This window comes from Anser brachyrhynchus, assembly GCF_964034855.1.
Source record: "Anser brachyrhynchus genome assembly, chromosome: 1".
Classification (NCBI taxonomy): domain Eukaryota; kingdom Metazoa; phylum Chordata; class Aves; order Anseriformes; family Anatidae; genus Anser; species Anser brachyrhynchus.
The window spans coordinates 123537257-123560212 of record NC_137694.1 but is presented as its reverse complement, the minus strand read 5'-3'; the positions used below and the strand labels follow the sequence as shown (position 1 = coordinate 123560212).

General features: G+C 36.0%; 1 protein-coding gene and 1 long non-coding RNA gene across 23 annotated transcripts in view; one reads left to right on the top strand and one right to left on the bottom strand.

The window, feature by feature from the left end:
- DMD (dystrophin) overlaps nt 1-22956 on the bottom strand; it is a 1241121-nt gene that overhangs the window by 968059 nt on the left and 250106 nt on the right. The window lies entirely within an intron of this gene.
- The window catches only part of LOC308187883, a 39452-nt gene that overhangs the window by 12274 nt on the left and 4222 nt on the right, over nt 1-22956 (top strand). The window contains exon 3 of one of the 2 annotated variants that reach the window (XR_013944973.1): nt 1-22956. This exon is cut by the window's left edge and continues 9573 nt beyond it. This is a non-coding gene — a long non-coding RNA (uncharacterized lncRNA). The other variant, XR_013944974.1, reaches the window with a different exon arrangement.

Below are 22956 nucleotides of genomic sequence, written 5' to 3'. Positions count from 1 at the left end.
TCAACACATAGGACAGATTATCATCAGAACTTAAGTATTTTAGAAATTCAAAATGTTTATAGTCTAGAAAACAGAAACAGTTAACTTATTTTTTCCTCCTTTTAGGTGTTGATTTTTTTAAATGCCCCTGATTTAAGGAGAACAGTAAGTTCTATTATTTCAAAGTAGAAAAAATGTACATCTACTTTTCTATATACTACAACATTGAGACCTTCCCCACAGCACTCTCATGGAAGTTTAGGGCTCAGCTAAAACATGCTCTATATTTTGGGTTAAAAAGATACAGTATTTTCTGTAAAGATTGAAAAATTACTTTTCCTATTTCACAGATATTTGGCAAATAAGTCACTCTCCTAGTTAGAAAGAGTGAAAAAGCAGTTCCATAGCTTGAAACAATGCACGTTGCTGGATTACTAAATGTCATTAGTGAGGATTAAAGTCTTGGTAGACTGAGCAACACAGATTGAAATTACTGCAGCAAGTATAATACTAATGCTAAGACAAAAAATAAGGGGGGGGATTATAGCACAGAATCAATATGTAAAGCTTAATAGCTTTCTCAAATGTTATATTTTTCATAGACCTTTATATCTTTTAAAATGTTTCTATACTTAGCAATTTTCTAAGTAACATGCAGTTAGTAGGACTGAAGTGAGAGTAGAAGAGAAAAATACACAAAAGTTGTCTTGATTTACTGCTAACTTTGTAAGAAATGTAAGTAGTTTACAAGTTTTAAGAGTTTAGAATAGATGTTGCTTTACAGAACAAGTTATTACTGCCAAAAGCATTCCAGGTATTAACATTTTTGTGCACTGGCTTACACTGCACAGTGAATACAGAGATGAAAAACTGAAGGTGAATTAATTTTAATTCTACAAAATTGGAATTCAGCTAGACAAACTGAGTGTTAATTAACAAAGCCTTTCTATGCACATTCAGAAGACTATAAAAACAAAGACAACAACGAAATGATTCAGAAGCAAATTACAAACAATAAAAAAATCATCATGAGGTAATTTTCAAATGCATCCATATTCAAATTTTGCAGTATTTGTACCAAGTGAAATGTATCTTAAGTAGGTACCCAAGGAACAATTTCAAATACACATACATGCGCATATATATTCTAAACTAATAAAGTTTTTGCTGCATGTTCTGACCTTCAGAGTGCTCTATGGCTGATCAGATGTGATGGAAGTAAAATGACCACACTTATGCTCTCCATTTGTGCAAATGTTCAAGTAACTACAACTCTCTATTACTGATACACTAATGTAGCTTTCCATATACATCTGAAAGATGGCACATACATCCAGTGATGTTTGCTGACTTCTACTTAGCTCTTCAGGCAAGAAGTATTTTTCCTCACTTCTCTAAGTATTTATGAAGATAGTTTTCAATTCTAATGATACTAAAGCAAATATTAAATGTGATTCATGTTCCTTAATCCATGATTTAATCTAGGAACACAAACTTTAACCTCTATGTGTAAGCACCGCACCTGTTTTTAATTTTTATACTGCATATTTGATTGCAGCTGTCTTTTTTTAATGTTATTACTAGCTGTCATCTTCACATTACAAACTGCAATTAGGCTTGATGTTTAAAATGCATGAACCACATTTCTGAGAGCTATTACATGAAGCATAGGTCACAGATTATGCCTCCCTTTTGTATACCTTTCCCATTGCTGACTACTTTTTGGCAAGCAACTATCCTCAATCATTGAGATTAATTACTGAATCTACATTTTTCTGCAAGATGTATACACAAGGTATAGGAGAGCTGTGATGAATTACCCAACTATCAACAAATATTTCAAGTAGTGAAATCTGCCAATCAGGACTTTTGGGTTACTTTGAAATGCAATCCCAACAGAAATTCTTTGAATATATCTGACTATTCATATTTTAACTTGCAACAATTCATGAACATTTTATGCATACATTTTATTAATATATTTTATGTATTAATCCTCCACCACCTTTAGTACTTCAAAACAGTTGTAACACATTTCCTTGTATTTTGCACCTTTCTGAAAAGCTGCTGTTTCTCTAAGCGAGAGGCAGTGTAAACATTGCTGGCCCTGCCAATTTGGGATTGGCAAATCTAAACCACCATGGACAGGGTTACAAAAAGTCTCAACACCAAAAAGTGTTTAAGATGCACACTGAACCACAGCTGAATTACAAGCACTCACCCACTTTCACTATCTACAAGGTGTGCTGGCACACTGATATCCCTGCTGCCCTTCTCCCAGAATCTACAGTTATCATAGAATCATAGAATAATTAAGGTTGGAAAAGACCTCCAAGATCATCTGGTCCAACCATCCCACTACCACCAATGTCACCCACTAAACTATGTCCCTAAGCACCACATCCAACCTTTCCTTAAACACACCCCAGGATGATGACTCCACCATCGCCCCGGGCAACCTGTTCCAATGCCTGACTACTCTTTCTGAGAAGAAATGTCTCCTAATTTCCAACCTGAACCTCCCCAGGAGCAACTTGAGGCCATTCCCTCTTGTCCTATCACTAGTTATCTGTGAGAAGAGGCTGACAAAAGAGGCCAACAGAATCCATAGTGCTCCAAAACTGCACCAGGAAAGGCTGTTCGCCTTCACAAGAATGCCATTAAATGGAGAGAACGTGAACAGGAACATGCCAAACCAAGAGAATAAGCCCCAAAGAAGCACCCACAAGAAACGTGGTTCCTTACTTTTTTTTTTTTTATGATTATTTTTACTTTACTTTTTTTTTTTGGGGGGGGGGGGGGAGGGGGAGGAAAAATTGAAAGCTATTTAACTATTGAAAAAAAAATAAAATCAATCAAACAGTCGTGTCTCCCCCCCCAGTCTTCCTTTCAATGACTTGATCAAAATGACACGGTGCATAACAGTGTGGACTTGTATCTTTATCCTTCTCTTGCTTTTTCTGTCTTCTTTCTGGTGTAGTGGAACACTCTTCACAATCCATTTACATTCAAGGTGGGCTATCTATCCTGAAACCTCTGAGGAAGACCTAGACCCTAGATTGAGTATGCTGGTCCTATTCCCACCTTTGGCAGCTCTCTTTGTATGGCTGCTGTTGAACCACCTGCTGAAGCAGCCAACAGCAGGGCTGTTGGTCCCAGAGCTCCCTGCTGCACCCATTATAACCACTTATTCACATCTGAAGAAGTAAAAAAAGGAAAAAAAAAAAAAAAAAAAAAAGTCTTCTGCAGCAATGGGAGAGATGCACAGAAATGATGTTGGCTTTTTTATTTTTTTAGCTTAGAAGTTAAACAAGGACATTTCTTTCTTTCTCAATGTCCATTAACAGTTATTAACATAGCTTAAAAAAGTGTAAGATTATGCAAGTTCATTAAGTAAACGCATGGGAACACCCCTAGTGAAAAGGTGAGTCCATCTAGAGAATTGGCATTAAGGAGAGGACTTGCTGAAAATACATGTTTTTCTTTTATGGCAATTAAATAAATAAATAAATAAATCTATTGATTTAAATGTTACCTCACATTTGAATAAACAGTACCACTGTTACTTTCAATTAAGACAATGAACTGCCTAGTCTATTCTATTAGATGCTTATTAAGTTAAAGAGTTGAAGAGTTAAAAAAAAAATTAAAAAATCACAGAATCATCTAGGTTGGAAGAGACCTTCAAGATCACCTAGTCCAACCTCTGACCTAACACTAACAAATCCTCCACTAAACCATATCACTAAGGGCTACATCTAAACGTCTTTTAAAGACCTCCAAGGATGGTGACTCAACCACTTCCCTGGGCAGCCCATTCCAATGCCTAACAACCCTTTCAGTAAAGAAGTTCTTCCTAATATCCAACCTAAACCTCCCCTAAAATAATTTACGCTCCTTACAAAACTTCAGAAGAAAATGAAAAAATCATGACATTGCTTGACACAAGGTATTTTTTGCATTTATTTTACATATCCTTGACAATAATGCTCCACTTTTTAACAGAGAACAAACATATTCATTCCAATATACTTTAATACTACCAATTATCAAAAACAAGCTTAAAACTAGCTTACAAGATGCAAGAATCACTGTCTAGCACAATGAAAACATAACTCCTATATGTTAAGGATATGTGCACATATGTACACACATTGCATATTACTAAATATAATATAGGCCTGTTCCTGAAATGCCATGTTACCAAGTGGTACCAAAAACCTACCTACTTGAAATGTGCTGGTTTACTCACTGACAAGTGATATGTGCAAGCAAGCAAACAATTTATTTATATTCATATATATATACACACATGCACACACACATATATACACCAGAACCTTCTCTAAGGTGTGTGTACTAGATTTCAATTAAGGTTAAAGTAACTGAGCTTACTACAGTATGCACTAAGAGCACTAGCAAGACACCACACTGCTCACAGTAGGATTATCCTACAGCTCAGCCAAGCAGAAAGCACACAAGCGGGGAGGTGAGAGAAGCCACTCTGCTGTTGCTTTGCTCTTGCAGGCTTTTCCTTGAGGCAACCAGATGGGAAGACACAGTTCCCTAACCAGTAACTTTGTCTTTCATTCAAAGCAGTTTGTTTCACCTGCATTTCCAGTGACAAATAAAAGCCTGAGGCTTCACGCAACTGGGTCTTAATCAATCAACAGCTAGAAAATTGCCTGAGACTTGCAAGAAGTTTAGTATTACTTCAAGTTTCATCTAGACAGCATGTCAATAAAGAGATGAATGCTACTTGCTAAGATATCATACTGAACCAAGTACTGTAAATATTCATTCTGATTCAAAATTTCAATTTCATGAAATACTTGCACTACCAGTATTCAGACACTCAAGCTTCATCATTACAAATGTTCCTGATGGAGTAAGAAAAAAAATAGTAAAAAAACAACCCTCACAGATTATTTTTTTTTGTATTTTTAGGAAAAACTCCAGCATAAACTCTTTTCAGCATAAAACTCCAGCTGAATTCTACAGCTTAGAACATAACTCTGAAAATATAATTGGAAATACATATTACACTCGCTAATTGAAAATTGATTTGGAGATGAGGAATTAGTACTGGTGATTTCAAAATATGAATCGAGAAGTACAAATATTTACAAATCCTCAATGTGTTAATAATTATTCACTGAAATTTGAGTAATTGTGGATGATGAATGTGTTGAAGAAATGTGTAGTCTGTTCATAAACAAAGACCTCCAGAAGTGAAGTACAGCATTTTAAGCAGATGTATACAATTTATCAGTGCCAAAAATAGTAACCTTTTAACTAATCACTTACTAAATAGCTATTTTTCCTAAACATAAGGCATTCCCATTAATTCAGCCTTTATAAACTGCATTTCTGAAGTGGATACAAAATTTATTGTGGCCTTATTTTGTCTAGCTTTGTCTGCAACACATATAAAACCATCTTAGTGAAACTAAATGAATAACTACAGTTCATGCCCATGACATGGGCAACAGAATTTGTCTATGTTAAAACCTGTCATACTATACCTTCAAAAATTAAAAACTATTATGGGGATTAATTTGCTGCACTGATTTACAACAACAAATATGTAGATATGATACACTAGTATCACTTAGGTACTGTATCATCAATAAACATATGACATTTTCATTAAAAATGATTGAGAATTATGAAGCTATTCAACCATCTGTGCTGTTAGGACTTCAAGCTTTCAGCATTATTTAAGACAGACTAGCTAATACACATCCCCGATATAAAATAAAAAGATTTTTTTTTTTTTTTGCTAGAGGATGCTATTTCATTTAAGAAGATTTTACATGGATAGCAATTGTAGATGCTCTAACAAATTACATATCCAAAAAGAAACCAGACATTTTTCAGAAGTTTATCTATAAGACAAACCTTTAAAAGAAAATGCTTGGAATAAAATCTAGGTCTTGGCATCCTTCCTTTTGGAAACTCCTTCTTCATTAAGGAGACTTACCATCTCCATCAGCATCTATTACATCTCTCAGAGTGATTCTTCCAGCTTCAAGGGATTCAAGCTAGTTAAATTTCTGTGATTACTCAGTCTCTTGTCCATACTGAGATATTTATTATTAGCATAACAGAGTTAAGCAGTCTGCACATAATAACTGCAACAGATGCTTATAGACTGCTTTATTTAATAGAATTCAGAGGTTTAGATAAATTTTCAAATAAAATTTTGCAATTATATTTGAATGAATCCTTTAAAAGATAAATTTGTGTATGTGCAATAGTATTTCTCCAATCACAGACATACCTTTGAAAACCATAGTCTTCTTGGATTCACAAGATTTAAACACCTAAAAGTTTCTTCCAACTTGACTATAGTTCAGATAAATCTATAGGTATTCACATGAGAAAGCATATAGAAATATGTAAGTATCTACAAGACTAGCATATGAAGTTTCTTAGCAGCCTTTAAAATTACAAAAGAAAATGTTTATTTTTATTCTATTTATTTATTTATTTAGCGTGTGGTCTTTAGGGGCTTTTTAACATCTTTCTGATCACACAGCTCGGAGAGCTTGTGCCTGGTCTTGAGCTCTGGGTCCCAGAACAGGAACCCAGACAGAAAGAAATGACAAAAAAGGCCCAGATTTATTGCAACCTCATGTTGATGTTACCTCTTTTATATAAATAAACATAGATCTAATGATCATTACAAAAGCCTGAGTTACACTTTTCTATTTACTTCAAATCAACAGCATTCCTACACAAGAGGAAAGTTGAGGAAGTCAAAAAGAAAGTTGGAGCTTACCTAGGACCAAAATAGCTATATACCTACTTATCTGAACAAACTACACACTTGTCTCACTTCAAGCCCAGAAGCAGACACCCTGAATCCATTGCCCAGTGTAAAGCTGTATTTTTTAAGGAACTCCTCCCTTTTAAGAAGTTTTTGTCTGGGGGCAAACAAAAAGGCCATGTTTCTGCAAGAATATTCTACTACGTTCTCATCAGTCTTTTCTTAAAGTCCTTTCCAGTGAGGAGATGTGATCTTTCAAAACTCTCAGGTTACATATGGGACTAATCAAGATTATGGGGAACTGGATTTCCACATATCAGCATTTTATAAATCTGTAATTTGTAGTCCCATAGGCTATCCTTGCACATCTCATGCCATACTCACATAAGAGTATGCTGAGCCTCCAAAAATAAAGAGCAACCAAGCAGGTAGATTTCACAGATGCCCGGTGCTGCTCATTACACTAGAGCTAGGATTGCTCATATCTCACATGTGAATTAATCTAAAACATTAAAAAGAAGTGGAAGAAAAAGACACTGAAGACCAGATTGCCTTCACTGTCTGTAACCTTTTGCTTCCAGCAATTCATGACCATACTTGCTAAAATTATGCGTGTTTAGCATGTATATTACCATAGCAGCATCTCTCTGCTACTTAGCTTCTTTTTGCTGGGCTGTGTCAGAGTACACTACATAATTATGATTTCTTTTTACCCCATTCCCAAAGTGCTTCCTTTTCCAAGCCTAATTAAAGCTGATATTCAATGTAATTAGTAGAATTTAGAATTTTTCTGTGAAAAAGGCTCATCTGCAGTTTCTCATTGGCTTATATCATGGAAAAAAGATATTTGAGATAGTTAAATATCAGCAATATACTTGCAGCTTTTCCAACAACACAACATTTCTGCACAATAAAAATAAAATATAATGAAACAATCAGCTAGAATAAAATTCTAGCTTCTTTACCTCTACTGGAAAGGGTAGGAAACCCCAACAAAGATAGCTAGGGTAAAGACCCATACATTGACCTCAACATTGCAGAGAAAATTAGTAAAAACATCAGATACAAGATTATAATAGGAGAATTAATTTATATAAAGCCACTTTCTCCAAATTCCTAAAATATTATTAACGAAAAATGCTGCATGTCACCCTTTAAGGATAAAAACACTTCTTTAAAAAAAAAAAAAAAAAAAAGTTTGACACATTACATTCCATAAAGGGTTTTTCTACAAATACAACTGGAGTGAAACACCTCATGGGTTCATCTTCTTTTGAAATAACAGTTACTTTTGTAAAGTGTCAGACATATTAATAACATTTTGTAAAGTTTCTGTTGTTGCTGTTTTTTGTTTTGTTTTGGAGTGGCATAAAAAGCAACACATGAAAGAAAGAAAGAAAGAAAAACTCTTGGCCTTTTCTTAATGATAACATTCTATAATAAAAAATAATTTCCTGGAACCTCAAGGCATATACATTCATGTCCTATTAACCACATACGACCGAATTTGTAGTGGAAACAGGCTCCAATTAAAGTTTTGCATCAACAATATCAGAAATATCACCAAATGACACCTTCATCATATACAAAAAAATAATGAGCTTATTTGATTTCTTTAAAAACATGCTAATGTTCATGATGGTATTTCTTTTTTTCTTTTTTTTTTTGATTCAGTTTATTTTGTTTCATCTAGATTTTATTTTCATGCACAACTTTCTATTTTTCCTCCTCTTTTCCTACCCACAGTTTTAACAAGTTAACTCAATATATCTCTCAATATATTTTCGCCTTTCAGGAGAAGGAGTATTTGAACTGAAATTGTAGAAAATCATATAAAAATATTATTTGTATTGGGAAGTAAAGTAAGGTCCATTACTTTTCTTCTAGCCATGGCGTGACTGACTAAAAACTATCTAAATATACAGGTGCATGAAGGCACAAAGCACTGAATGTCATAGATGCATACCAAATTTGGAAACTTTAAAATATATTAATGAGACTAGTAATTTTTGCTTCATCTACTGAATACATTTGATTAGCTATGCTATAATCTCCAAGCAGATGAGTGCTAGTACAATACCACAGCAGGATGTATGAAAGTAGTTTTATTTAATGAATTATCTCTGTGACAAATGTAATATAAGGATTATTGGAGCACTGAAGCTATTTTTCAGAATGTCTTAGGTGAAAAAAAATAAAATATTTAGTTTAATATTTCTGCAGCCTCATTTTCTAAGGGTTCATTCTCCATTATTTACATTATTCTCATAATGAAGAAACCTAGATGAATAGTAACCACATCTTGCTATACTTTGCCATACAACAGGATTGAAGCCAAAGCACATCTCAGTGACTGGAAAACCCCTAGACTTTTCCCCATAAGGAAGATAGCTAATTACTGTGTTTTCATTCTACGTTGAAGACTCAACATCCATCGGCTTCTGTCACTTGGTGCTGGTTACGTACCCTAAGTCCTACACCTCTCTGTCATGCCAATGCAGGACTTAATGTCTCTCTGGATTAAGCCAGGGTAGTGGTTCCCACAAGTAAAACCAAGACCCTGACTGAGCCATCTACACGCTCAGCCAGGGTCAGTCAGGACCACTAGTACAGGCTGCCATGGGGGCCCATTTCTACCTGCTTCTCATGCAAACTTGTAGCAACAATGCAATCAAACCCACAATTTTTAAAAGCAAACCATATATTTATATATATATATATATTTGGCAAAGCTACTAGCTATAAATCCTTACATGTCTTTAACTGCAAAAATGCATGTAATGCACAGAGACACAAATCAAAAATCCATCACGACGAAGGGAAATACAGTTTTAAGGCAAATCATTACTATACCGTTGTGCTGAATTTTACAAACAAAGACATCAGTATTTATAGTTTGGTAACCCTCTGTAACTTCTGGAAAGCAGCTTGTTCAGTATTTTCATTCCATTGATTTATTATACTTTCCTTACACCTGAGGCTACAGGAATCATGTCATAAGTGGTATTTGGAAATTAATAAAGAACTAGAATTGTAGAGTCACCCGTTACATTATATGTAGCTCAAAACTGCACTTTAAGACCGAACTGTTCATAATGGACAATCAAAGTTCAAACTTTTCTTTTTCCCCATTACAAAGACATGGAATAAAGGTCCCAAGTCATATTTTAGGGCAAAATTAACTTATTTATATGTTAATCAACTTTCCCAATACCTTTATCCAACTGGGTATTTTACACTGAAACACAAGCTCTGAAGTCAAGGAAGTTAATTGGTTTCACCCAGTAAAAAGAAAAAAAAAAAAAAAAGGAAAAAAGAAAAAAAAAGCCACTACCTCTGTGACCACCCTGACCTGGTTTGGAGTTCTCCCTTACTTGTAATAAAAGCAAACTTGTACTAATAGAAATAGCTTTATTACCCTCTCAGAGTCTCCAAGCAAAACATGGCTTTGTAATGGCCAATTATAGCTCAACACCTGCTGTTGGGAGGAGAACCTCGTTACAAACTAATTTGAAGAACAGCTGCTTTAATGTTTTCTGAAAAATAAGTAATAGCTGAGCAGCCACTTCACCAAGCCTGCTAACCCACAGAAAGCCTGCTCCAAGACTGTCCACAGAAGTCAAGCAAATATAAATGATTGCTTTGCCATCTGCAGAAAGGGATCTGAAATCCCAATTTGTGCAGTGTTTATGAGAAAACAGAAGTAGTAGTACTAGAATGTCTTCCCACTAGTTATCTAGAATACATCTATCCTAAAGACGCTGTCTCAAAATTGTCATTGACTGCACAATAATAAACACATTCAGAAAAAATGAAGACAAAACCAACCTAAATATATACATATGTATTTTTTTTCCAGGTTGTTGATTTAATGAACTTCTTTCCAATTCCAGTTAGATTTTTCCAATAAGAATTTCAAATAAGATTCTCTTACTATTAAAAAAAAAAAAACCTAACTACATTAAAAAAAAAATACTAACTAACTAAATGAAGTTGTTTTGTTTAAAACACAAACAAGAGGAAGATGAAGAAGATGTAGAAGAAATACACAGCATATCACAAAATTCTGGAAAATCTATAACAACACCATCCTGCTAACAAACATGATTCATTACAAACATTATCAAGTTTTTTTGTAAATATCCAACTGTAAATATATGAAGTTAGGTCCTCACATCTGAACCACATAAAAATATTTCAGTCAAATTGTGCAAAAAGTACAAAGATAAGGTTGATTGAAATCGCTTCCAACATTTCTCATGCAACAGCTGTTGACAACTAATGTTTTGACAATGCCTATGAAAAAGATTAACTATAAAAGATACTACCACATATTAGCTACCTGTCCCACTGCATGAGATAAGAAAGTCTTCCCCAGTCCCAACTTCTCTTTTGCACCCACCCTCTTTGAGATGCTGTATGAAAGCACGCTCTCTATGCTTGAAACTATCATAGAGGTGATAAAGATTCATGTGTGTAAAAGACCAAAACTATTGATTAAATAATAATTTGATTCCAGAAGGAGCATACAGAATGGCTTACAAAAATTTACCTTTCAATTGGTGTGAAATGATGACTAATTGGAATGGAATGACTTTATTATACAAGAGGCTATTTTTTTAAGTAAAAAAAAAAAAAAAACACAAAATCATAATTTCTGAATGCTACCACAATAGAGTACAAATTAAGCCGTTTAAATTCTGTTTTAGCTTCTGCGTCCAACTCAAAGACAATGTCGTTGGTCTTGATTTATTAGTATTTCTGAAGGACATTAAGATTCTCCTTTGTAAACCCATACATGCCATGAAAATATGACTAAAATGAATGGGGTTGATTGTATAACACCTATTTAGAAATCATTAACTCTGTGATGAGGTTCCCATTCTACCTTTTTATCAGACACAGACTATTCAGGTTGAAATTTCTATACTTGTGGTTTTACTTCCTTTCTGTAATATTGTAATTTAGCCATTCTGGGGAGTCAGATTACAGAAAACATTTTCTCCTTCAGTGATTTTCTCAAGATACATCAACGTGTCCTTGGACTTACAGGAAAATTTCATGTGCCTGTTTGGGACACATCCTTTCCAGTCCTTGTAAGAGGACAGAGAGGGAGGAAATATCTAGACTTGGAGAAGTTGCAGTCATTAAAAGAACCTAGAAACTAAATTTCCACACTAGGCATGTGGCAGCCCACCATGGAGGGGACAAAACATAATTTTTTGCTTTCTTAAAACTTTTACTGGCTCCTACGACAATAAAGACAAGAGTGAAACCCCTGTCTTTCTGGTATTTCTCTCTTCCAGCTCTTTCTTTAAATACACAATAGTGTGGAATGAAAGCGGGTAATATATATATATATATATATATTTTTTTTTTTTTCTAGTGGAAACTAGATATGCTAGAGCAAGAACCTGAAGAGCAAACCACAGACTGGGGGGCCCACAGACATGGAAGGTAGACCAGCAAAATCAGAGAAGCAGAGTCAGGCCCAGATCCCAGAGCTCCAATGCCCCAAACTCCTGTGTTCCCATAGTGTCAAATGTCTGGGAAAAATCACTCTTTAGGATTTTTTCTGGCCCACTCCAGTGGCATCAAGCATGTGCCAATTTCCTACAAATTTAACCCCAGTGGCAGAGATTGCAAGCCCAGCTGGCAACTACACACAAACAAAAAACCACTTACCCATACCACAACTACCACAAATATGCACTACAAAAATTCAAAGCCACAGCACTAATTAGTCTGAAAAAATGCTTACAGCTGCCTCTAGGATGGATCCCAAATTTACCATACACTTCAAACTTTGACAGCCCTGCACGGTGCCTTCTCGTTTGCAAAACACGGATATTAATGCCACATTACCTTGTAGGCAGAATGAAAAAAACAATATTTGTGAAATGTTGAGATAAGATCGGAATGAGCACCACTGCATCACTGTGCACTTAAGAGCTATATCAAAACACAGGGCAGCAATGGGAAAAATGAACAGTTGCACAAGGATTGATAAATGTATCATTTCCTAGTTGTTGGCTTCACAAGTTCAAGAACACTTTTTGTTTGTTTCTATTAGAAATGCCAGATGCCTCACAATAGGTTAGATTTCACATCTATGTTATCTTCCTAATTTAACCTCATCTATTTAACTATAGACTTCTTTTAATTTTCACATTAAAAAGATGTTACAGAACAAAAAGTTGCCATAGAGACATATACATTCTTTTCCAATAATTTCAAATATAGTTAGACTCAATTAATTATTCAGTTCATCACAGAACCATTTATACTTTTATATGAAATATTCCAGGCTGAGAGATTTTTTTTTTTAGGTATGAAAAAAAGAACTTCAAATGGCAGTTCATGAATTTAGGGAAAAAAAAAAAAGGTTAAAATTGTGAACAGAAATGTTTTGTTCACAAATCAGAAAAAATATCCACCAGCTAGACCTATAATCTAGGGTCATTCTATATTTCTTTATATCTCTTATATATGAGGATGGTTTGGGGAAAAACGGGTTGTTTTGCATTTATTTTAAAAGCCTACAATAATAATAATAATAATAGAAAGAGCTTTGATGCTTCATATGCATGCTTACTGACAAGTTATATACGAATCCTGTCTTTAAAGAGATAATATAACATTAAAGACTAAAATTGTCACCATTTTTAATGGGAGTGAAAGCAACCCAATATTGATGGAGAGAATCTGGAGCTGTCATTCAGAATACAATCTTTTTGATTGGCAGCTGTGATTTGGTAATACTGAGACCTTGTGCTACTTGATTAAAACAACATCGAGATGGAAAGATCTCTTCAGATTAGAGGTCAGGAACATCAGTTTCTGATTTTTCTGCAGTTGTCACAAGTGATATGGGGTAATTAACCAAGTCTGGAATAATGTCAGACAGGTGGTACTTTTCTTTTGAAGCAATTCATTAGGGAAGACTTGTCACTTGTGACATTCCCACATAAATCCTGGTGCTTGGCATCTTCTTCAAATCAATTTAAATTCATCCCTTGAATATGACAATATTTTAAAGGAGATTACAGAATCATCTAATACAACAGCTTAGAATTTCATTTGGCAAATCTTTTTTGTTAAAAAGAAAAAAAGGCAAAGTTCCCAAATCTTGCATATAATCAACAAGAATTTTCAAACTGAGAAGACCCACAGAAAATAGAAAAGCTGCTGTCAGCAAGGAAATGAGAATAAGCACTGCCAGGTTGAATGTGAGGTCTTGGTCAGTGCACAACAGCCATTCTGTATCCCCTTCTCATCATTTTATCAACACTACTTAGCTTGCCTGTTCTTACAATGGTTATAATCACACATCAAATAAAGTTCAACAGGGAGTTGAAATATGATACTGTCCATAATATTGTGGCATATAATGCTAATTTTGCTACTCTACCAGTGACTTCAAATAAGTCTTTTAAAAAACTTGAAGATGGACTACCAAACAAACCATATTGTTTACATAAGCATCATTGACTGGAATACTTAAATGTGAAAAGCCACCAGCAGACTGGAAAGAGAAAGCACAAGGTTGCAAAGTAACTTGTTTGCACTTTTAGCTGATTGTCTTCAAAGAAAAATAGATTTTAATTTTCAAAATTGTTTTTATGTTGTGGTTTTGACTGACTGAAGGGAAAGCAAGAATACTAAATAAAGAAGCCCAAACACCAAGAAAATACATTCATGAAAATATGTTTAAAAGAGGTTGCAAAGACCTCATTCACAATGAATAGTTTTTTAAGACTACAGGAGTCCAGCTATGGAAACTCATTAACAGCATAAGCAGTACTAAATTGTCCTAAATAAGTGATTGCTCTAGTACCAGTACCGTACTGTTTTTCAATTAGGCATAGTGAAAATCTCAATAGGATTCTGGATTTGTTAACTGGAATAGCTAAATTTTAAAAGATTTTACATCATGAATAAGTATTCTTAAACACTCGGTCTTATTTCACTGTATCCGGTATGGATCAAGACAGCCTCTTAGCCTTTTTAGCAGTATGCTTACTCAAAAATTTACTCATGCTGCTGTAAATATATGTGAGAAATACAAGCACAACATCAATTCCATATTGGGTTTTCAACAATATCCATTAAAGCTTGGAAATCTGATTTCCTTCAATTTTCAAAAGTCCCTTTCCAGACAGAAAGTCTTTGGTTTGTAAACAGAAGTCTTGGTGCCTTCTGAAGGTACGTCAATTGTTTACTGTTAATTTATTCAGGGATTTTCAAGGAGCAATGATGTCAAAGATTAAGAAGCCCTTAATTTAATAGATAACATAAGTTCTGGTTTTATTTATTCACAAAAATTCACTGCTCATGATTTTGTACACGTTAACTCTACTAATAAATATGCTTGACAGTAAATTACTGTCATGCTAGTCAGGAAGTCAAAGCTTTTAATCGCTATATGTAAATGGATTTCTGCTAAGAGAAGTCACTTCTACTGTGTAGTAGCTTTCTCTTCTTGAACTGACATTTACGTCAGCCATCGTTCTCTGTAGAAGAAACATATATGCATGCAGCAAAAACAGCTTTTGGATTCTAAAAGGCCCTTAAACATTTACCTTGAAGAATGCCAATCATATTCCAGTGACAGTATTATTTTTTTTCAAGTCAAACTAGCACTGTCAGCTGCAAAGATACTGACAAGAAGCACTGAAGAAAAACAGCTTAATTCATTTTGATATGAAAAAAATCATTGATCAAGATTTACATAGCTATTGTCATCTTGGCTTTCATTGCAAAAGAAACTGGAAATCACGACAGCTTCTGGAGACAGTTTTGCCTTGGTTCCTATGATTACTTCAAATTCCATACATTAAATATTAATATAAACGGTGAGTAAAAACAGCTTTTCCATCAACTTCTCAGCAATGAAAATGTTGACTTTCAACAAATCATCAATCTGCACGTGAAAAGATAGATCGAAAGGTGCGCTTGGTTGTACCATGGGACTAGAACACATTGTATATGCCATTCTAACAGCTATGTAACAAAGTTATTCTTTGGAAAAATCACGTTTTTTAAACAGTATACAGATAGAATGTAAACATATATGAAATTAGTTATTCCACGTTATTCTAACTGTTAATTTCCATGACCAATGAAAGGTCAGGAGCAAAGGTAACACATTTGCTTAGCTTTTAAGCTACTATGGTGGAATGCCTGCTGAGAGAATTCCATTAAAGCTAGCCATACAAAGTCAAGCCTATTTTCAAGAGTAAGTAGCACCGTCTGAACTCTTGCTTTTTTCTTCCTTTGGAGTTAGACTTTGAATTTAGCTATCATTTTGGAGAGTACAAATTATACCCGCTGACAAGACAAATATTTTCAAAAGAAAAGGTAATTGTAGATGTAGGGAAGTTGCCATTGCTTTCAGTGGATTCAAAAGATTGTGATTTTTTACCATTCCATGTTTGCATGTTTATATTTTTTCAGTTTTAACTTTACAACTCCCCTCCACTGCCCCACTCCCTGTGAACTTCACTGACGTCTTACCCAGAAAGCTTCTGAGAGTAACTGATGGAAATATTTTAAGGATCTCCACTCCAACTTGTCTGTTTACTGCCAGTAATTAAAAGGCTGGTTAAAATAGTAGGCCAGGGCACCAAGCCAATGCATGGTCATTTGCCTTATTTCTAAGTATAATATCCTTGGTCTTACAAGAATTTCCACCAAAAACAAGAAAGAAGAAGGAGGACAAAGAGAGATGAGTCAAGTGAAATAACCCCAAATTATTTCAAGTTGGACAACCCTACAATGTTTTAAATCCAACTCAGATGCTGAAGACTGCCAAACACGTATGTCAACACGGTGGTGAATGATTGCTCTCATAGATCTTGCACAGCAAAATACGTCATGGGCAGCTGCGCACACAGCAATTTCATCAGAGGCAGCGACAGCTTGTCCCGAGACAGATTATTCTTATGACATCTTGATTTCTTCACTACACCGTCTGTCTGTCAGGCTACTTTCCCAGTAGAATTGGTGCAGGTGTCAGGACTCTTTAGCAGCGCAGGGCAGATACCTGCCCCCTACCCCAGCCGGCTGCTGGTAGCCCCCACAGACCTGCCAGAGCCCTCGCAAGGAGCCCCGACATCCCTCAGCTGTGCTACACGCTGGCATCGCCTTGAGAGTAAGAACTATTCACCAAATCAACAGATGTGTTGTGGCCTTCTAGGCAACCTCCCAGGGACGTATGGGAGGATGAAGTCTGTAACAGGCACAGAAAAAAGAATCCTACATAAGTTGTGTGATGAAAGTAAGACCCACTGCAGAAGCTATCACTTCAAGTTAGGTAATCATCCATTTCAAAATTTGGGCAATACAGGAGTCTGCTCTGACACAACACTTGACAGAGGAGCTTAACTGTTTTTTAAACATACTTGTATTCCCCCGATGAATTTCTTTAAGGTATCCTACACTCAAGCTTTTCAGACAACTGAAGCAACTTTTAGCAGCTTCATCTTCATCATGCCAGCAGTGTGCCCTGGCAGCCAGGAGGGCCAACCGTATTCTGGGGTGCATCAAGCATGGCATTGCTAGTCGGTCGAGGGAAGTGATTGTCCCGCTCTACTCTGCGTTGGTGCGGCCTCACCTCGAGTACTGTGTGCAGTTCTGGGCACCACAGTACAAAAAGGACATTAAACTGTTGGAGAGTGTCCAGAGGAGGGTGACGAAGATGGTGAAGGGCCTAGAGGGGAAGACATATGAGGAGCGGCTGAGGTCACTGGGCCTGTTCAGCCTGGAGAAGAGGAGGCTGAGGGGGGACCTCATCACAGTCTACAACTTCCTCATGAGAGTGAGTGGAGAGGCAGATGACCTATTCTCTGTTATCACCAGTGACAGGACCCGTGGGAACGGTGTGAAGCTGAGGCAGGGGAAGTTTAGGCTGGACATCAGGAAGAGGTTCTTCACCGAGAGGGTGGTCGCACACTGGAACAGGCTCCCCAGTGAAGTAGTCACTGCACCAAGCCTGTCTGAATTTAAGAAGAGATTGGACTGTGCGCTTAGTCACATGGTCTAAACTTTTGGGCAGACCTGTGCATTGCCAGGAGTTGGACTTGATGATCCTTATGGGTCCCTTCCAACTCGGGATATTCTATGATTCTATGATCTTGATTTTAGCACATTTTGATTTCTAAATCCTTCTTCAGATACAGCACAATTCCTTTTTCTACGTCTGAAATATATGAAACCATATACATTCTTAATCTGAAATATTGTTTCAGCAGTTCCCACACTGTACTTTTTATTGTAACACCTTGTAATCTGACAGATATTCTACTTTTACTACAGTTTTTTTTTTTTTTTTTTTTTTTTTTTACTATGCACAACTCATTTTCAAAAATATTGAAGAACTTTAATAAAAGTGAAAGCTAACTTTTTCACATTGTTCTCAGAATGTCAGCTAAGCACAACTATCTCATTCTTTTCAGGGAGCTTCTACTACTTGTGGCTAGTGGAATACATTGCTACATCTTGATGTTTTAATAGTGTTTTAACAGAAGTGTAATATTGACCACATTTGTAATGCATCACCCAACTCCTAACTCTAGAATTGATGTGCTTTGTATTACAGTGCATCAAAATGATCAACTATGGTTCACACCTTGGTAGGTACATATGTACACACAAAGTTAGGCACTGTTTGTTTATACTGTGTACATTGAGAGTGAATTTCTGTAGTTTCAGCAGAAATGAGAAACAAAAAAGATCATAGACATATGCTTGGTTAGAAGAACTGAGTCATAGAAATGTTAAATGTTTCATCCAAATTCAGACATCTTGTAAAAGACATCAAATCAATGCTTTCATTTTGAATCTCAGTCCTAATCACAAATCTGGATTTCTCCAAGTACTACAGGCGCACTGCATGAGATGCTAGCAGAACTCAGGTTTAACAATTGGCAATAGAAATCTACAGTGTTGCTCTTTAACGTGTTTGGAGTCATTGCTGGAAAGAGCAATCAAATAACCCAAACAAAAACAGAAACAGAGCTGTTAGACATGCATCATTTTGCCCATTCACATCCATTCTATTAATGATATCCATCACAGATAAGGAGAATTATATCATTTCAAAAGCTCATAATGAACAGCTTGTCAGATACATATGAAATGGACCCACTTTTTCTTCTCTGAACTCACCCCAGAAAAAAAAAAATCTATTCAAGTTTAAGGACAGTTTAGCTTCCCTGTCTACCCCCACACAAGCCTCTAGCAAGTTAACAATTACTGGCTGCAAACAAAATGAAGTATGATTAAACAACGCAGTATTTTTCTTTAAAGATTACTGAGGAAGCTCACAGTACACAGCTGTCATTCACAACAGGCTGCTAAAAATAAAAACAAAGATACCCAATTTAAATGGATAATGGAATTTAAAGGAAAAAATGAAGAGCAGGTTCAGTTTATGGTTAAAATTGCTCCCCCGCCCTGAAAACACACTGTAATGCAATCAGTGAGGTTTTGGCATGCACTAAATAACTTTTTGGATAATATAAGTGAAATACACCACAGTAAGAGCAGATGAATAAGTACCATTCTGCATGGTTGGCACAGAAGTAGATGCTGCATTTAGGGGCAGGGCTGAGAAGCCTTCGCGCCAACAGCAGCCCACAAAGCCTCTTTTGGAGCTGCTGTGGGGCTCTCTCAGTTCTTCCCCTGCATCCCTGTCAGCTTGCAATCTCCAGTACAAAGGACTGAACTTTTCTTATGCAACTGTTATGCACATTTTTAAGCATAGCTAAAATAAAGCTACCCTTAATATTGTTCTATGAAAATTATCTGGTGGACCTCTATCTATAGTATTGCATATAACAACCTCTACCATGCTTGTCGTTGATCTACAGTAGAAAATGCAGGGATATGGTTTTGCCAGTTCCTTATAAATCCTTCATTTATTTCCTCTATCACAACAACAAATTGCTGCCCAGAGCTAATGCAATCCAAAGTAAGCACGTGTTCATATTTGCTTTAAAATATTCATGTATCAAATTAAATTTTGAATTTCACATGGCTTTGCATCGCTCCCATCAGCTCTAATTACTGATTTATTTTTGGTACTAACAGTTTAAATTTATACAGCACTCTCAATGAAAAATTCTTCAAAGCAATCTGACAGAGATTTCTCTTGCCCACCACTACAACGCAGACCCCATTGGATCTGAACTTCATTCTGGGCCAATAACATTGTAATTTTACAGAGAAATGAGGAACTTGGATAAAATCTTATGGGCACCATTTAAATACACAGGATAGTTATCACAGCAGGATTTTTGCCAGGCGATTGAGGTTAACACCCCTAACTCCTGCCAAAAAGCCATAGAATATTTAATGGCAGGAAGTCATCCCAGTTATATCCTAGCAATTTCATACTATAAATGATGTAATAAAATTTAACATAGGATATTCAGCATAGGATATATAGCATTTAAAAGTATGAACTGCTGACTTTATACAGTATTAATATTTGCATGTACACGCACGTTCACTGACTTTACATCTGCCTCCATTAAAAAAAAAACCACCATAAAGCCCATTTAATCTGTTCAGAGTTATCAAGGATAAAAGAGCACAGATAATTTCAGTACTATAAATGCTAGAATTTGGTTGTAGCATTTCATGTAAATGTCTCAACAGCCATTAAAACAATCTCTTTTTTTCCCCACCTACAGCTTTATCAGACATACAGAGTGATAAAGCTGAGAAACTTGGAAGATGGATTATATTTACAGCCAAATCATTAACCTACATCTGATTCATAGGAAGTAAAGGTAGAACGTATGGAGGAAAGTAGTGTCACACCATTTTCCCCTTACAAATTAGGATAGCAGATCAGGATGGAAAGGGGAAGAGACTGCTAAAATCTTACGCACAGACTTACGCTTTTTAGAAGCTGGTGGCAACACAGTTAAATCCACCTATGTTACAATAGAATACCTATATTATTACTTTCTCCTTTCTCTTTTTCACCCTCAGTCTCATAAATCACATAAAAAGGCCTAGGAATCATGAACAGTCCTCTTAATTTTATGGAAAAATAGTGAAGGGACCAAAAACTGCATCAGTCTGTATACATGTAATTGGCAGCACCCTCATAGGTTTGTTCAAATAAAAAGCACACCATCAAACAAACACCACCAACAAAAAAAACAAAACAAAACATTGTCTTAAATTTGGCAAAGCTGACACATCCACACCATATACTTGATTATAAATGGCACAGATATGCCATTGCTCATGCTGTTACAGAAGCCGTATGAACGTATAAACACAGTATATAAACTTTATTTAAAAAAAACATGAAAACTACCAAAAAGAAACTATAAAGCTGCTCCCTCACACTGCCTTTCTAGTTGGATTGAGGAAGGCCAGAGGGGAAGAAAAAAAATAAAGAATCACTGGCCCAAGAGGTGTCTTTGTCTTGCTGTTTTGTGGTGTCTGACAGCATCTAGGGGACACATATGTGGTGGCTGGTGTTTTTTCCAAGAGCTCGCACCACATTTTGCAGGCACACCTGCACTTTTGACCACATTCTAGCCAAACTAGGCCTGCACTTGTTGCTACCTCCCTCCCTGCTGGGCCATCAATAACAGTTTTAGTCCAGACAAAGTTCTACCACCAATTCCGTTCAACAGCCCTAAAACAGAATACAAAAACTAGAAAACCTCATACAGCAGTGCAACATACACCACACACACACACCTTCCATTGCACCACCACATTTATATATTTCAGAATGTATCCTTTCACTGATTGCAGTATTTTTTAGAGTAAAGAACTAGGAACCATTATGGCTTCAGTTTGTTTCAGTATTCAGGTTTAACCTTCAGGATGTTTCTTCTGTACTGCAAAACTTAGTGTTTGTATTCATGTAGAAACTTGGAGACTTCTGCTCCTTTCTCAAATCAGTGAAAAACTGTTATTTTTTCCCAAGATTAATCTTACTGTAGGTTACTTCTACACCACAACACATATACCCTATAAATCTATTTAAACTTACAACCCATTCAAGTTCACAAAAACACATCTCACACAGCCTGAAAACCCCTCTATTTGTATATAACAGATCACAAGAAACAAAACACCTCTTCAGGTGTAGACTTGGGTTTCTCCATTTCAGCCCTCATCCTTTCCTCACCTGAAAGGTCTTTGCAAGAGACTGACAAGAAACTCAGTGACCTAAACTTCCCGAAGTCAAAGTAAATATGTAAATATTTATTCATAAGTAACTCATTTTTTTCAGTCCAGGTTACCAAAGTACTGTCATCATTTCTTCTAAAAGAGCCAATAAACACAGCTAATAGATTTTTTTTGTTGTTTAATTTAAAGTCTATTTTCTGTTGTGAAAATGGTTTTCCCAACCTAAGGAGGTAATATACAGCCAGACTTTGTACAAAGCTCACTACTCTTACTAGCTATTGGCTTTCCCGATAAAGAAATAAGACAATATAAAAACTCGCTCAACCCTCCTCCACTTCTTCCTATACGAAGACTTCTCTTACGTTGCACATTATTTCCTCCTCCTTTTCCCTTTCCTCCTCATTACCTAAAGAGCAGAGCTAGTGACCAGCTTCTTATTTCAGTGAATTGGCAGGCCCAGCTTCTCCTCCCCACCAGCACTCCTAGCTTCTGCCACCACCAGCAGAGTATGCTGAACATATGTTAGATACCAAGTTACCTGCTTGAGGTATACCTGACAGTAACTTAAACTTAGTGCAACACAGTCATTTTCTGGTTTGTTATTTTAATACTATAGTTTACTTCTATTAATTCAGATTAAACCCATTGATGGACATTATTTGTAAAGATTACGTTAAAGGAGGATTTAGTATTAAGACATTAAAAACTCAAGAAGCATCAAAAATTGGACCACACAATTCACATCTGTGTTTTCTATTTAGCATCCTGTGTTACTGGAAAGAAAGGCCTGTGATTTGGGAGATGAACATCTCCTGATCTACTATCTCTTTCCCACTTGACACCTCCTCCCATCTCATGCCTGACGAGTCTCTTTTTCACCTGATCAGCTGAGGAAGAAGTCTTCTGATGACTGCCAAGAAGAAACTCTGCTTGCATTTCCTCTCTCCGCCAGGCCCCTGTAGTATCTCATCTTGCAGAAAAGTGACAAGGAAAGCACAGTTGGATCCCTGTTGTTGGGAAGACTGCAGTGCTTTATTTTG